Source organism: Schistocerca serialis, chromosome 2, assembly GCF_023864345.2.
Source record: "Schistocerca serialis cubense isolate TAMUIC-IGC-003099 chromosome 2, iqSchSeri2.2, whole genome shotgun sequence".
NCBI classification, from domain to species: Eukaryota; Metazoa; Arthropoda; class Insecta; order Orthoptera; family Acrididae; genus Schistocerca; species Schistocerca serialis.
Genome location: NC_064639.1, coordinates 933,505,443 through 933,524,062, shown reverse-complemented (window position 1 = coordinate 933,524,062; position 18,620 = coordinate 933,505,443).

Here is an 18,620-nt window from a genome sequence, read left to right as displayed (position 1 = left end):
ATTGAAGTTGCGATTTCCTGTGAGAGAACTCACAGTTCGTAGTAATTGACGGAAAGTCATCGAGTAAAACGGAAGTGATTTCAAGCGTTCCCCAAGGCAGTGTTATAGGCCATTTGCTGTTCCTTATCTGTATACATGATTTGGGAGACAATCTGAGCACCCGTCTTCGGTTGTTTGCAGATGACGCTGTCGTTTATCGACTAATAAAGTCATCAGAAGATCAAAACAAACTGCAAAACGATTTAGAAAATATATTTGAATGGTGCGAAAAGTGTCAGTTGACCCTAAATAACGAAAAGTGTGAGGTCGTCCACATGAGTGGTAAAAGGAGCTCGTTAAACTTCGGTTACACGATAAATCAGTCTAATCTAAAAGCCGTAAATGCAACTAAATACCTAGGTATTACAATTACGAATAACTTAAATTGGAAAGAACAAATAGAAAATGTTGTGGGGAAGGCTAACCAAAGGCTGCGTTTTATTGGCAGGACACTTAGAAAATGTAACAGCCCTACTAAGGAGACTGCCTACGCTACGCCTGTCCGTCCTCGTTTAGGATACTGCTGCGCGGAGTGGGATCCTTACCAGGTAGGACTGACGGAGTACATCGAAAAAGTCCAAAGAAAGGCAGCACGTTTTGTATTATCGCGAAATATGGGAGAGAGTGTTACAGAAATGATAGAGGATTTGGCGTTCTTCGTTGCGACGGAACCTTCTCAGGAAATTCCAATCACCAACTTTCACCTCCGAATGCGAAAATATTTTGTTGACACCGACCTACATATGGAGGAACGATCACCACGATAAAATAAGGGAAATCAGAGCTCGTACGGAAAGATATCGATGTTCATCTTCCGCGCGCTGTACGAGATTGGAAGAATAGAAAATTGTGAAGGTGGTTCGATCAGCCCTCTGCCAGGCACTTAAATAAGATTTGCAGAGTATCCATGTGGATGTAGATGTAGATGTAGACGTCGGAAGTGAAGTTGCGCATCATTCAGCCTATTGCGCACGTCTTGTGGCTGCACGAACAGCGTAATTCAGAATGGTGGCGTTGCTGTCAGGGTTCCTCCGAATCATAATCCGTAGGTAGCGGTCATCCACTGCAGTAGTACCCCTTGGGCGGCCTGCGCGAGGCACATCATCGACTGTTCCTGTCTCTCTGTATCTCCTCCGTGTCCGAACAACATCTCTTTGGTTCACTTCGAGACGCCTGGACACTTACCCTGTTGAGAGCCCTTCCTGGCACAAAGTAACAATGCGGACGCAATCGAACCGCGGTATTGACCGTCTAGGCATGGTTGAACTACAGACAACACGAGCCGTGTACCTCAGTCCTGGTGGAATGGTTGGACCTGATCGGCTTTGGACCCCCTCCGCCTAATAGGTGTTGCTCATGCGTGGTTGTTTACATCTTTGGGCAGGTTTAGTGACATCTCCGAACAGTCAAAGGGACTGTGTCTATCACAGTCTTCGTCTATCTTCATGAGTTCCACGAACCGGAGTGATGCAAAACATTTTCAGTATGCGTAAAAGAAAGGTGAGCCCTGGGACATCTAGATCGTTAACGTAAACGCATGGTTCGTGTCCGCTGTAACTTCAATGAATCGACTCAAGTCATGGTACGGAAAATATCCCCAAACCATTGCAGGTCACTTCCAGCCTAAATCGCAATCAACACACACTACCAGTTACACGACTCATTGGACTATCAGAGAAGGTGGTGCCTTATACTATTTGAAAGGAGGCAACTTTTGGTCGACACGGGATGCCTCACAGTCAAATTCTGTCCATTCTTTCTGACGTATGGAGCACTGAAGTCGTGCAAGCCTTATGTCTCGCTGCAAGCGAATCGCCTTTTTCGAGGTAACCGACTCAAAATTTCCAATGCACGCAGTTTCCTCCCCAATGTTCACATGGAAACGGATGTAGATGGACCTAAATTTACTTAAAACAGCAATATCTGTCGGAGCTGAAACTGATTACCACTGACAAACCAAGACATTCATTGCCAGTTCGTGTCTGTTAGATTCTATCTGCGACGACTGTTTTCATGTTGCATTGTATGGAAGGAAGTGATACGCCAGTCCTTAGACACGTTGGATATCTCACGCTACTATCCCAACAAATCGAGCATCTACATTCAAGTTGTGATCACGGTCACGTTGAAACACGACAGTTGCATCCTGACACTTTGTCACGTCTCAACGTCCACCAACGTGACTACGCTGTTCCCATACAACCTAACGCCACAACTTCATCTCAGTGCAGGGTGATGTTACTGCATGGTAACTGTTCTACACCGTTCACATCACTCCAAACGGAGAAATGTGCTGTTTCAAGTGCAGACAGATATATTGCCTGGAGAGCTTGTGAGGCGTATTACGGTGTCCTGAACACAAGAACAATGAAAGGTTCCTCATCAGACACTGACCAGAGAATATAACCAAGTGGCCCTGAAAATGCTTCGTGCATCTTAAGGCAGTCGAGTTTGCATCGTCTGCTCTGGGTGCTTGTGATGCAGGTTTGGGTGGTGAATTTCAAGGTGCATGAACTATTTTCCAGGTGTTTTATCTTGACCACCCCGTATGAGGCAGAGGCAGCAAGCTGAGGATTTCGCAGTGAGAATGGCTGGCCACCCTCTGGTACGTGGCGCCCACCAAGGTGTTAACCCTGGTGTCTCCAGCGCCATCCGGAGGCAACAGATGGGCAGTCAGTGTGTGGCCACCAGACCGCGCTCGCCCTCCCAGACCTTACAAAGCACCTACACCCACATTTGCCACACATTAACGGGAAACCATCTTGAACTACATCTCAGATTCTTCTGTTCTTTCGCAATCCATTGACGGTTACGTTAGTAATTTTGGCAGTGAGGAAGAAGATGGAAGACAAGAGTTTAACATTGTGCAAACGACGAGTTCATTAGGTAGGAGAATAAGCTCGTCTTGGAGAAGGAAATCAGCCGCATCCTTCTGGTAGGAATGAGCCCAGCATTTGCCTCAAATATTCACGGAAACCACGGGAACACATAAATCTGGATGAACGGCGGAGGATCTGAATCATCTACTTCCCGAATGCGATCTCAATTTGTCAACCAATGAGCCACATAGCTCGGTTGATCTGCCAGTGTCCGCTACATTCATGGTCAACTATAATCTACTGACGAGTGTGTCCTCGGTTTACATGTAATAATCAATCACCATGACGAAGACGTCAGTAATGCTCATTATCTGTTGTAAGAAACAACTTTTCGTGAAAGTAGGCTCCTTCCACAATCACTGTGGCGTACATTATTGGACTGAAGAATAATTCACTGTTAGAACGCAGAGCGTTCTACCGAAAGACGAATGTTCATCAGAAATGAAAGTGACATCCCAGAACTGAACCTTATTTAAAGCCATAGAACGGCTAATGTTCTGAATACACAAAACCGACTTACCATACAGCATCCGAATTGCTATCTGGTTGTTCGCTGACAGTTGTGCAGTATATAAGAATGTATTGTTACTAGATGATCGTAAGGGAATGTATTACGACTTCGTTTGTCAATTCTCGTGCATGACTGCCACAGTTTCGAATTTGAAATTTTTAGAAGGTACTCTTCGTAAGAGACGGAAAGAACGCGGTAGTACCCGGTTAATGATTGTTCTTGAACTTTCGGTGCCCGCCACTACTACGAATACTGGAAATCAGTGGTGGGATAGGCGACTGGAAAACTTTCGTTTATTGGAAGGAATCGTCAACTGATTGCACATCAAAAAACGTTGGTGCAACCAGTTCTGGAGTACTGCCACTGTGTCTCGAGTCCTTATCAAAGTACTGCCACTGTGTCTCGAGACCTTAGGCGTGGCAGTAGACATCGAAAAGCAAACAACGAGGACCCCATCACATTAGCGCAGCCCAGAATTTCTCTGGGAACTGAATGTGAGCCATTGGAAGAGAAAGAATGCTGCTATCGCCAAATCCTGTTCGGTGAATTTCAAGAGACGGGTGAGAGGATAATGTTCAACTTCTACACTCATGTTTGTAATGTCTTATTGGTATCTGAAAAATTGTATAAAACTTATTTAGATATCGAAACGTGCTAGCGTTTGCGCAGTACAACAGAACTACGTGGAAGTTTAATTTTGAATGGAAATGTGTGTAACGCACGCTACACGATGCGAAATTAAGACTAGACTGTACATTAAACTATTCGGCTGCGAGAGAGTAATCCATTTTCAATGAAATTAATATACGCTATTTGATTGAAAAACAAATTACTCACATCAAAATTTTGACCCTGAACATTGTTAATCTTTATCTTTGGTCTTGCAAACAATGATTGAATCATAATTATTAGTTTAATAAATCTGCATGTTAACATAAAATTTAACGCATGTGACAATCTGATAAAATAGCCTGAAAACTCGCAAGAGGGCTCTTTTCTGAGATCTTCTACTGGTATTAAGATTTTGACCTAATTTATTATTTACACAAATAACACTCTATCACTGTGCCTTAAATGGCCTTGAATTTTGGTGATAGTTAGTTTGCCTACCAGTGAGCAAGGAACGATCGTCTTTTCTGCAACCTACTAATAAATTGAACTGGCTATCCAAAACCATCAGGTAGATAGCTGCATTTATCATCTCGGTCTTTCAATATCTCCACAGTTAACTTCGAGTCAAAGAGAGTTCCTTGGGCCGGCCGAGGTGACCGAGCGATTCTAGGCACAGCAGTCCGGAGCTGTGCGACCGCAACGGTCCCATGTTCGAATCCTGCCTCGGGCATGGATGTGTGTGATGTCCTTAGGTTAGTTAGGTTTAACTAGTTCTCAGTTCTAGGGGACTGATGACCTCAGAAGTTAAGCCTCATAGTGCTCAAAGCCATTTTTAAAGTTCCTTGTTGAGAATATGGTGCATTTCTCTCTTTCAAATTCTAAAGGTGGCAGGGGTAAAATACAGGGAGCGAAAGGCTATTTACAATTTGTACAGAAACCATATGGCAGTTATAAGAGTCGAGGGGCATGAAAGGGAAGCAGTGGTTGGGAAGGGAGTGAGACAGGATTGTAGACTCTCCCCGATGTTATTCAATCTGTGTATTGAGCAAGCAGTAAAGGAAACAAAAGTGAGAAGAAATAAAATCTTTAAGGTTCGCCAATGACATTGTAATTCTGTCAGAGACAGCAAAGGAATTGGAAGAGTGGTTGAACGGAATGGATAGTGTCTTGAAGGGAGGATATAAGACGAACATCAACGAAAGCAAAACGAGGATAATAGAATGTAAGTCGGGTGATGTTGAGGGTATTAGATTAGGAAAAGAGACACTTAAAGTAATAAAGGAGTTTTGCTATTTGGGGAACAAAATAACTGATGATGGTCGAAGTAGAGAGGATATAAAATGTAGACTGGCAATGGAAAGGAAAGCGTTTCTGAAGAAGAGAAATTTGTTAACATCGAGTATAGATTTAAGTGTCAGGAAGTCGTTTCTGAAAGTATTTGTATGGAGTGTAGCCATGTATGGAAGTGAAACATGGACGATAAGTTGTTTAGACAAGAAGAGAATAGAAGCTTTCGAAATGTGGTGCTACAGAAGAATGCTGAAGATTAGATGGGTAGGTCACATAACTAATGAGGAGGTGTTGAATATGACTGGGGAAAAGAGAAGTTTGTGGCACAACTTGACTAGAAGAAGGGATCGGTTCGTAGGACATGTCCTGAGGCATCAAGGGATCACCAATTTAGCACTGGAGGGCAGCGTGGAGGGTAAAAATCGTAGAGGGAGACCAAGAGATGATTACACCAAGCAGATTCAGAGGGATGTAGGTTGCAGTAGGTACTGAGAGATGAAGAAGCTTGGGCAGGATACAGTAGCATGGAGAGCTGCATCAAACCAGTCTCTGGACAACAACAACAGCCATATGGCTGAGAGCTTGATCAGCGTATAGTGCTGAGTCACATCGACCACTAAACAACGCCAACTGGAGAAATCTGGGCATGATAAATTCACTTCTTTTAGGATAGTCTTCGTATTTTAAATAAATCTCGGTCAGACGAGACCTCTGTACGGCAGTATTTATTCTTCGAGGTCGAAAATCGTCATAATCACGATTTTGCATAGGCTACGGCTGTGACACCGCCTGTTTATAAATACTGAAGATCTGCTTCTTCGTTTGCGTATTTTAGCTTTCGTATTATTTATGTGAATTGGTATTCGAAAACCACCACAACATTTTTCTCAACTAGTGTGAGAAAATCTAACATTTTCACACTTGGACTTGTTAGAATGCAACAAAAATGGTTGTTAATATGTAGCTATATCTCAATTCGAGATCGGATAATTTCCTTGTCCTACTGTGTCACATTTTTCTCGATGCACTATACGAGCAATGCTGTAACTGAAAACATTCAACGTTTCAGTATTCACGACAGTGAAGTACTTTACCACATTGGTACTGCAAATGTTTCACTAGTCACGCTGTCGTAGGTGCATATAAGAGGAGACATAAACTAAGCATAATTCGCTGACGCAATTGTGTAATATGTGCTTCTGCCAAACGTAAAGAATAACTGAACATTACAGTGATATTGCACTGAAGTAGCTAAACGGACAGAATCCGATTTCTTCTAAGCGCCCCAAATACGAAGGCGGAAATCTGTCGATCCACGTCGGTAAGCTGTATCGAATATACAGACAGCTACACAGCTGTAAAATCTCAATGTAAACACAAATATTCGTCTGTTTGGTTTCCGTAAGAAACTGCACGTATCATGACAGTAAAATTAAAGAGCATATGAGCTATGGTCTGCACATTAAGGAACACAACGGATACTGAAGGCGAAAAACGTATTTCAGTTGCAGAAGTAGACAGGCTGCCACACATGTTTCACTGAATAAACTTTAAAAACACTGAGTGGGTACCAAGCAGTGTTGTACGTCTCAATGCCACGCACAAATCAGCCAGTAAAATTGATTTGCCAATGACATAAAAAAGAAAGTGATTTTTCAACTAATAAGTGATTTTTTCATAACTTATCTGATTTTCCAATGACTTAGGTAGAATAACTGATTTTTGATTCTTTTTTGATGAGTGATTTTTCAGTATTTTCTGCTAAGTGATTTTTCAGTCTTTTCTTTTCTAAGTGATTATTCAGTCTTTTTTTCTAGAGCTTCGACTTTTTTGCTAAGTGATTTATTGAGTCTTTTTCGCTAGAGCTTAATCTTTTTTGTTAAGCGATTTTTCAGACTTCTTTACTAGAATTTCGTACATTAGCCACAGATGGCTACTGATCAGTTTCTTTGCATACTACAGCGCTCATATGAAGCTTTCTGCCTTACGCAACGTAAATGGGTAATGTCATTTATTACTCAACATACACTGTCAAAAATAATTAACACAAGGTATACAAGCTTACAGCATTTATTTCTCAATTTCTTCTTTACAGGAATTATCTCTTTATCGATGGGAGGGGCTAAACAGTTCCGGCATTCGCCTTACAACCAAGGGAAACCTCCCGAAAACCCTGGTCGGAACTGAGGGACCACGATGAGCTGTCATGTAGAAGCGTCGTCCTCAGGATCGGCGGTGCGTGGCATACGCGTAGTGTGGGTGGGATGGGTAGAGTCGGTGGTGCGTGGTGTGGCCGACGATTAGCGTAGAGTAGCCGATGCGAAACCGAGTCACGGATGTGTAGAGTTGCAGATGCGTGGCGTAGACTCGTGGACGTGCAGCGTAGACTCGTGGATGAGAACCGTAGACTCGTGCACGTGTGGTGTAGACTAATGGATGCGAAGTGTAGCATCTTATGCGGAGTGTAGACTCATGCATGCGAAGCGTACACTCGGGGTCGCGCAGTGTAGAGTCCCAGCCGAGATGACTGGCAGATGTAAACAGTACGTTGCTTTCCCAGGTGTGTACTCCTAGACACACAAAGACACAGGCATGTAGCACCAAACATGTAGGAGTCACTGACGTGCAGACCCAGACGCGTGAGAGTGAGATGCGCAGCCACAGCCGGCGCGCAGTCCTCCAGGCGTGTAGAGTTGCAGATGTGCAGAGTCGCAGATGTACAGATTTGCAGAATTGAAGAGTTGCAGACGAGTATTCACCAATGCCCCTGTGGACAGACGTACGTACCCATACTGACGAGAGAAGTTCTCGCCGTGCAATGCTGCTGGCGTCCGTCCCGATAGCTGAGTGGAGAGCGTGAGGAATTCCGTCCTAGGGGCCGCGGTTCGATTCCAGGCTGGGTCGGGGATTTCTCCACTCAGGGACTGGGTGTTGCGCAGTCTTCATCATCATTTCATACCCATCCGGCGTCGGATGTAATAAGATGTCGGCGTCGGATGTAATAAGATCTGCACCAAGGCGGACATTTTAAGTATGGATAGGAAATTTTATTTCACAAATATTATTGACGTCGCTCTCGGCTTCAAGGAAAATATTCAGACGATTGGGATCTTAGAAGGGCGTCGGTGAAAGGCTGCTGTTTTAGTTGTGACCTGTCGTACAATCGTCGTGAGGATCAAGATACGAAAATGTATTTCTGAAGCTGCTTAGCGGTTACAAATCATTAAAACGTCCAAACAGCTAAAAGCGACGTTTCCAGAAACGTTAGGAGAAAGTCCGTCTCAACAAAAATTGTAGCAAGAACAGATGCAAACCGTATTGCCGATAACTATAATGTTAGCTAGAGCCAGGACAACAATACTGTACACGGACGGTTTCCTCGGAAATGCAGCTCAACAAAGCCTAGTGGCTATATAAGGAGACGCGCTGCCCCTGAAATATAGTCCACTTCAGCAGCGGGAGAGAGCAACACGGGCGACGGCAGCTTTACACGGCGAGAACTTCTCACGTAAGTATAGGTAAGTACGTCTGTCCACAGGTGCGTCGGCGAATACTCGTCTGCGACTCCACTTCTGCGACTCTTCACCCCTGTGGCTCTGCACATCTGCGGCTCCAGACGCCTGCAGGACTACACACCGGCTGTGGCTACACGTCTGGGCCTGCTTGTCAGTGACTCCAAGATGTTTGGTGCTACATATCTGTGACTTTGTGTGTGTAGGATTACATATCCGGAAAAGCTACGTACTCTTTACATCTGCCATTCAACTCGGCTGGGGCTGTACACTGAGCGACTCCGAGTGTACGCTTTTCATCTATGAGTCTACGCTTCGCATCTACGAGTGTACGCTTCGCATCTACGAGACTGCACTTCGCACCCATGAGTCTACAGTTCACGCCCACGAGTCTACACTTCACGCCCACGAGTCTGTACTTCACGCCCACGAGTCTACGCTTCACGCCCACGAGTCTACGCTTCGCAACTTCGAGTCTACGCTTCGCATCCACGAACCTACGCTTCGCATCCACGGGTCTGCGCTATACTTCCACGAGACTACGGTACGAGTCGGCCACACTACGCAGCGGCGATTCTACCCACTCCACCCACTATGTCTGCCACGCATCGTCGACCCTGACGACGACGCCTCTGCATGACAGCTCGTCGTGGTCCCTCAGTTCCGACCAGGGTTTTCGGGAGGTTTCCCTTGGTTGTAAGGCGAATGCCGGAACTGTATATCTCCTCCCATCGATAAAGAGATAATTAATGTAAAGAAGAAATTGAGAAATAAATGCTTTAAGCTTAAATGCCTTGTGTTCAATTATTTTTGACCAGTGTGCGTTGAGTAATAAATGACATTACCCATTTACTTTGCCTAAGGCATGGAGCTTTATCCGATCGCTTTAGTAAGCAAAGAAACAGATTAGTGGACATCTGTGGCTTATGTACGAAGTTCAAGTAAAAAAGACTGAAAAATCGCTTAACAAAAAAGACAAGGTTCTAGCAAAAAAGACAAAGTATCAGAGGAGAAAAAAATGAAAAACAACTTAGCAAAAAAAGACTGAAAAAAGTCATTCTTTGTACGTCGTTGGTATAAAAAAATCACTTATTAGCTGAAAAACTATTTTTTTTTTTGCGTTGGCTATATTAGGTTTAGATAGGTTTGCCAGATAGGTTTGCTGGCTGATTTGAACGCGGCATTAAGACATACAACACTACTCGCTATTCACTCACTTTTTTACAATGTATACAACGAAAGATGGCTGGCAGGCGGTCTACTCTACACCTGAAAGTGTCCGTTGTGTTTCTTAGTGTTCAGACTGTAGCAAACGCGCTCTTAACATTTTACTGCAGGGATTTGTGCGGTTTCTTATAGAAACGAAACGAAACGGACGAACATTTGTGTTTACATTGAGACTGTATAGCTGCGTGACTGTGTACATCTTACCGCTGTGCACTGACAGACTTCAGATTTCGCAACCTATTTGGGGCGCTTAGAAGAACCAGATTCGGCCCGCTTTGCTAGCAGTGGAATATCACGGTTATGTCTAGCTATTCTTTACGTTTGGACAAAGCCGTTGTACAGATTTACATCAGCGAATTCTGCTTGGGTTGTGTCTCCTCTTACATGTACGCACGACAGCACGCCATGTGAAAAATATTCGGTACCAATGTGGCAAAATTACTTCACTGTCGTGAATACTGAAGAGTTGAATGTTTTCAGTTACACCATTACTCGTATACTGCATCGTGAAAAATGTGTCACACTAAAACAAAGGAATCATCCGATCTCGAATTGAGATTTAGCTTCATATTAACAACCATTGGTGTTTATTCTAACAAGTCCGAGTGTCGAAATGTAGGATTTCCTCTTACCAGTTGATATAATGTTCAGCTGGCTTACGAATACCACATCTCACAAGTAATACCAAAGCTAAAACATGCCAACGAACAAGCAGAGCTCACTGTTCATGAAGAGGTGTTCCATCACCTATACTAAGTCGTGATGACGATTTTCGACCTCTAAGGATAAATACCGCCGTACAGAGGTCTCGTCTGAGTGAGATTTATTTAAAATACCAAGACTATGCTAAAACAAGGCACACGTATGCCATTAACGTATAACTATCCCTATATTTTTGTCTGAAGTGAATTAATCATGCCCAGATTTCTGCAGTTCGTCTTGTTTACTGTTCGGTTCCGTTCAATACAATTCGTTGATTGGGCTCCTCAGGCATATGGCTAATGCAGCACTTTCTCAGCAAGGAAAACTATTTTAATTTTGATGTGAATTTTAGTGTGGAGAAATAACTAATTTCTAGAAATCGAAGGAACAGCATGATAAATGTAGATCCACCTGACGGAGCAGCCTTAAAGATGAGAATGCCTAAACATTAATGAAACAGTTGCAGTTTCAAATACACTAGATTAAAAACAAGTAGTTAGTCGAATTTTGGAAAATTTTAAATTTGTGGTAAGTCCTAGGGGACCAAACTGCTGAGGTCATCGGTCCCTAAGCTTACGCACTACTTAATCTAACTTTACCTTAGGCTGAAGACAACACACACACACTCATGTGCGAGGGAGGACTCGATCCTCCGACAGGAGGAGCCGTACCAACAGTGTCAAGGCATACATTATGTGACAACTGTATATCAAGTACCTTGAGACCTTAACACGCATTAGACCTTTACAGGATGCAGCCACTGTGATAAGCTTCCTTTATTTGAAAAGAATGTTTACGATGCTGCTATTCTTAAGCCAGTGCCGCTTGTCCGTTTGGAAATATTAAATATTCTCATGAGCAGGTCAATAGCTTTACAGTTTCGTCATTTATCTACAATACGTATTTTGCTAAGTTCAAGTTCACTAGGATAGTAAGATAAAATAATTTACGTTCCTTAATTAATTCGTGAATTTAATGGTAACTGATCTGCTACACTGTAATACACTAATGAATATTCGGCGTGTCACGCTATTTAATTTCGTATCTTGAAATTCGTAGATGTTGCAGTATACATCGACACCTACATGACTAATCTGCAATTCACACTTAATTATCTACCTGTGGGTTCATCGAGCCACTTTCACGCTATGTCTGTACCGTTCCAAACCGAGTAGCGTACGGGAAAATGAATACTTACATCTTCCCGTGGGAGCTGTGGTTTCTCTTATTTTATTACGATAATCATTTCCCCCTATTAGGTAGGCGTCAAAAGATTTTCACATTCAGGGGATCAAGTTTTTGTTCGAAATTTCATGAAATGATTCTGCCGCAGCGAAAAACTCCTTTGTTTTCGTGACGGCCATGCCAACTCGCGCATCATATCAATGACTCTCTCTCCCCAATTCTGGGAAAATACAAAACAACCTGCGATTCTTTCAACTTTTTAGATGTTCTCTGTCAACCCTATCTGGTAAGAATACCATACAGCACAGCAATAGTCTTACAAAGGACTAACAGGCATAGTGTAGGCAGGCTCTTTAGTAAACCTGTTACACCTGCTTAGGTTCAAAAATAGCACTGAGCACTATGGGACTTAACTTCTGAAGTCATCAGTCCCCTTGAACTTAGAACTACTTAAACCTAACTAACCTAAGGACATCACACACATCCATGCCCGAGGCAGGATTCTATCCTGCGACCGTATCGGTCGCGCGGTTCCAGACTGAAGAGCCAAGAACCGCTCGCCTACTTAAGTGTTCTGCCAATAAAACGTAGTCTTTGTTTTGCTCTCCCCACAACACTGTCTATGTCATCGTTCCAGCTGAAGTTATTCTTAATTCTAATTCCTAGGTATTTAGTTGAATTGACAGCTTTTAAATTTATGTAACTTACCGTGTAATCGAAATGAAACGGACACCTATGAGCTCTCACGTGAATGACCTCATATATTTAGCTGTTTAGAGTCACTTCCACTTTTAGATATTGTCTAAGTCAGTTTGCATTTGGTTTTTATATTATGGTGAGTTGACTAGACGGTAAATGAGAACGTTATCTGCAAACAATCTAAGAGATCTACTCAGATTGTGTCCTAAATCATTTATACAGATTGGGACTAGCAGAGGGCCTATACACTTCCACGGGGAACGTCAGATATCACTTTCGTTTTCTCGATAGCTTTCCGTCAATTACTACGAAGTGTGACCTTCCAGACAGGAAATCACAAATGCTGTCGCACAATTGAAACGATACTCCATAGGCACGCAGTCTGATTAGATATCGCAAGCGAGAAACGTTATCAAAATCCTACTGGAAGTCTAAAAATAGGAAATCAATTTTAGATTCCCTATCGACAGCACCCATTACTTCGGGTAGATAAAGAGCTAGCTGTGTTTCACAAGAACGATATTTTCCGAATCCGTGCTCACCATGTGTCAGTAGATACTTCTCTTCAAGGTAATTCATAGTTTAATTTTCTTTATTCCACAAAACATATTCTGCAATGTATGGTGGGGATGTTAACGACGTTCCGACCCGTCGCAGAGCGGGTACAATATGTGTGCATGACTCTGCAGGTGCCCTGTCATTTAAGTAATTGTACAAAGGAAAGTTTTTAAGAAATATTTTGCTAACTTATCTAGGTATGTGAACGTTATGTAAATGTGTATTGTTCTGGCTTAATGATGCATAGTTATACTTGGAGTCCTTGTTCTCATTTATCAGTCGTTTTCATTCTATACCTTAATGAATGTGTTTGTATACTCGCATTGCACATCGCGAGCTGTGTGCTGCATTTTGTGAATACTGGGAAGACACCGTCCAGCATTACACATCACAAGTACGCCAAAGAAATTTAGTTTTGGATGGTCAGATTAATATTCCTAACAGTTCCAGGTTGCAGAAAACACGAGCGTTCCGTGCGCACTGGTAGGCCAACAAATTTAATTGTCATCAAAATTCATGTCCATATTAAAGCACAGTGACTGTCAGAATCTTATTTGTGAAAATAACATACGAGTATTAGGTCAGAGGCTTAATACCAGTAGAAGATCTCAGTAAAGTGGCATCTTGTAATTTTTCAAGCAATTTTGTCAGGAATTCAGATGTGTTAAATTTTACGTTCATATGCTGTGTTATTAAACGAACAGTTGTAGTACAGTCATTGTTTGCAAAACCAAAGATAAATATTAACAGTATTCAGGGCCAAAATTTTAATCTGTCTTTGTTTCTCAGTCAAATAGCATACGTTAATTTCATTGAAAACTGATTGCTTTCTCGCAGCCGAATTGTTTGATCTACCCTATAGTCGGGATTTCGCATCGTGTAGCATGCGCTACACGTACACACATTTGAAATTAAACTTCTACGTAGTTCTGTTGCCCTGCACCGACGTTAACACATTTAGATATGCACATAAGTTTAGCACAGTTTCTCAGATACCTACCATACACTTACAAACACGAGTCTAGAAGTTGAACATCATTCTTTCAACCGTCTCTTGGAATTCCCCCTTCAGGTTTTGGCGATAGCAGCATTCTTTCTCTTCCAAAGACTCCCATTTAATCACCATCATTATTTAAGACAGAATATGCCTTTCAGCGTTCAGTCTGGAGCATAGCCCCCTTATAAAATTCCTCCACGATCCCCTATTCAGTGCTAACATTGGTGCCTCTTCTGATGTTAAACCTATTACTTCAAAATCATTCTTAACCTAATCCAGGTACCTTCTCCTTGTCTGCCCCGACTCCACCTACCCTCTACTGCTGAACCCATGAGTCTCTTGGGTAACCTTGCTTCTCCCATGCGTGTAACATGACTCCACCATCTAAGCCTGTTCGCCCTGACTGCTACATCTATAGAGTTCATTCTGTTTTTCTTTGATTTCCTCATTGTGGACACCCTCCTGCCATCGTTCCCATCTACTAGTACCTGCAATCATCCTTGCTACTTTCATATCCGTAACGTCAACCTTGTTGATAGGGTAACCTTAATCCACCTAGCTTTCGCTCCCATACAACAAACTTGGTCATAAGATTGAACGGTGCACAGATAACTTAGTCTCGGTACTGACTTCCTTCTTGCAGAAGAGAGTAGATCGTAGCTGAGCGCTCACTGCATTAGCTTTGCTACACCTCGCTTCCAGTTCTTTCACTGTTGCCATCCTGTGAGAATATGCATCTTAAGTACTTGAAACCGTCCACCTGTTCTAACTTTGTTCCTTCTATTTGGCACTCAATCCGTTCATATTTCTTTCCCACTGACATTACTTTCGTTTTGGAGATGCTAATACCATAGTCCTTACATTTCTGATCTAGCTCTGAAATATTACTTTGCAAACTTCCAATCGAATCTGCCATCACAACTAAGTCATCCGCATATGCAAGACTGCTTATTTTGTGTTCACATATCTTAATCTCACCCAACCAGTATATTGTTTTCAACATATGATCCATAAATAATATGAACAACAGTGGCGACAAGTTGCAGCCTTGTCTCACCCCTGAAGCTACTCTGAACCATGAACTCAATTTACCGTCAACTCTAACTGCTGCCTGACTATCCATGTAAAGACTTTTAATTGCTTCCAAAAGTTGGCCTCCTATTCCATAATCTCGTAGAGCAGACAATAACTTCCTCCTAGGAACCCGGTCATATGCCTTTTCTAGATCTATAAAGCATAGATACAATTCCCTGTTTCACTCATAACACTTCTCCATTATTTGCCGTAAGCTAAAGATCTGGTCCTGACAACCTCTAAGAGGCCTAAACCCACACTGATTTTCATCCAATTGGTCCTCAACTAATAGTCGCACTTTCCTATCAACAATACCTGAGAAGATTTTACCCACAACGCTCATTAAAGAGATACCCCTGTAGTTGTTACAATCTCTTCTGTTTCCATGTTTAAAGGTTGGTGTGATTACTGCTTTTCTCCAGTTTGATGGAACCTGTCCCGACTCCCAGGCCATTTCATTTATCCTGTGTAGCCATTTAAGACCTGACATTCCACTGTATTTGATGAGTTCCGACTTAATTTCATCCACCCCAGCTGCTTTATTGCACTGCAATCTACTGACCATTTTCTCCAATTCCTCAAATGTGATCCTATTTCCATCATCATTCCTATCCCATTCTACCTCGAAATCTGAAACATTACAGATCGTATTTTCACCTACATTGAGCAACTCTTCAAAATATTCCCTCCATCTGCCCAAGGCATCCACAGGGTTCACCAGCAGTTTTCCTGACCTGTCCAAAATACTTGTCATTTCCTTCTTACCTCCCTTTCGAAGACTGCTAATTACATTCCAGAATGGTTTTCCAGCAGCTTGACCCATAGTCTCCAACCTGTTTCCAAAGTCTTCCCAAGATATCTTCTTGGATGCTGCAATTATCTGTTTGGCTTTGTTTCTTTCTTCAACATAACTTTCTCTGTCTACCTGAGTTCTAGTATGTAGCCATTTTTGATACGCCTTCTTTTTCCTTTTACAGGCTGCGTTGACTGTGTCATTCCACGAAGCTGTTTGCTTCATCCTACTTTTACACACTACTGTTCCAAGACATTCTTTAGCCACTTCTACTACTGTGTCCCTGTACCTTGTCCATTCCTTTTCCAATGACTGCAATTCACTACATTCAACTAACTGGTACCTTTCTGAGATCGCTGTTACGTACTTGTGCCTGATTTCCTTATCCTGAAGTTTCTCCACTCTTATCCTCCTACATATGGACCTTCGGCCTCACAATCCCAATTTCACTGCAGATTAAATAATGATCAGTGTCATCAAAGAATCCCCTGAATACATGTGTGTCCCTCACAGCCTTCCTGAATTCCTGATCTGTTATTATATAGTCAATGACAGATCTGGTTCCCCTGCCTACCCAAGTATACTGGTGAATGTTCTTATGTTTAAAAAAGGAGTTTGTGATTACTAAGCCCATACTGGCACAGAAATCCAAGAGTTGTTTCCTGTTCCTGAGCACAAAGGTGACCACGACTCAAAATATGTCCGAGATGCCCTGCCTTATTCGAAAGTAACTGGTATCCTGACTGTCGCGACCACTTACTATGGCCACTCATACGTTGCCCGTGGTTCATGAACTAGGACATGACTACAGGAACCCACACCATGAACTCCCACTTAATTCCCAGAGAAATTCTATTGTATTTGATCTGTGCTCCAATAATGTGATGCGGTCCTAGTTGTTCGTTTTTCGATGTCTACTGCCACGCCTACTTGATAAGGACTCGAGACACAGTGACAGTACTTTGATAAGCCTTCGATACACAGTGGCAATACTCCAGATCTGTTTGCACCAACTTTTCTCTATGTGGCCTCAATTAACGATGCAACGCTTCTCCCACGATACTTCCACTAAACGAAAGTTTTCCAGTCGCTTAACCTACCACCGATTTCCGATATTCGTAGTATTACAAGATATGTGAGCGACGTGGCAGTCACCGAGATTTTAAGAACAATAAGGTCCCGCAACAATCTGTGAAAAGGTGGATATGCAGAGACAATTAACTGTGTAGCACCACGTTGTTGAGTCTACAAAATTCAGAAATACAGCTATAGCACATCGTATACATTTGTTACTGAGTAACGAATATTCAACGAATCTGTACGTTCAGTTTCGTTACTGCTTGAAAGGTTTCGTTTTCTTCTCGACTCGCAGTTCGTCGTGCCGATTGCGTAGTTTTCGAATTCTCTGAGGGTTTTGTCAATAGTGGCAGGGAGAACTGAATACATGCTGTCTCTCACCACGTTTTCTTTCACGCACGCAGTTCGTCTATGACTCGTCCAGAGTCGGCTGTGTTCGTTCGCCTCCAGTTCCTTACTTCGAAATAATTTTCGATAGTTGCAGGCTTCGATGAGGTGAGATCAGAGAAAATAAAGAACTTCGGCCCTTTAACAGTCAATTGGATTCTAACGTGGTAACACTTGTGTTGCTGGAGTGATAATCCATAAGATCTGGCACAAGGCAAAAGTCATAGCACTGTTTAAACAGGAATCGAATAACCTTAAGAACATCTGACCTCTATGACTTCCGTGCCATCGCTTTGTAAGTTCTGAAGGGAAAGATTTTGAATCGAATTTGTGAGTCTGTCGACAAGAAGATAATTAAAGAACAATCAGGTTTTGGACCAGGGAAGTTATATACCACTCAGATACTTCGAGCGAGCACTTCGAGGGGGGGGGGGGGGGGTTCGAAAGAAAGCAGTTAAGGAATAAGGAATTGTAAGAAAGTAACAAATAATCTGCTTACAAAAAGTAAGAGCTATGGACTGACTCAGTTTGTTCAGTGTGTGCTACAGAGCAGCCATTTTTTGGTCGGTGTTAATGACAGAAATGGTCGATGGAGAATGAAGAAAATGGCTTTACTCAGGTAAATGTGCTGTCTGAAATGTAATATAACGTATTCGGGGTGCCCCATTTATCTTGACAACCCTAAATAACTGTTTGTCCAGATGCAAATTACAAAACGTTTCAAGTAAATGATCTTTAGCCGTCAGAGGAACATCAATTAGCATGATTGCTTTCGTTATAGCTTTTTTTTACATAGATATGAACAGCGGTATGACTTTTTTAAATGGCATCCTGAATTTTTTATTCGGTAATTCATTTATTCCCCTAAAGACCTATTCAAAAATGTATCATAGTGTACCATTCACTCGAACATAACGTTATTAATTACATAACACAACACTGACTTGGAGCCTCGGATCACAAACTCGTCCACTTGCTGGAGTTGTCAGAAAACAAATGAAAACCAAGTAACAACATAACACAAATAGACTTTGACTCTCCTGTGCCACTGTCCAGGAGTAGGACATTCAAAGGTGCT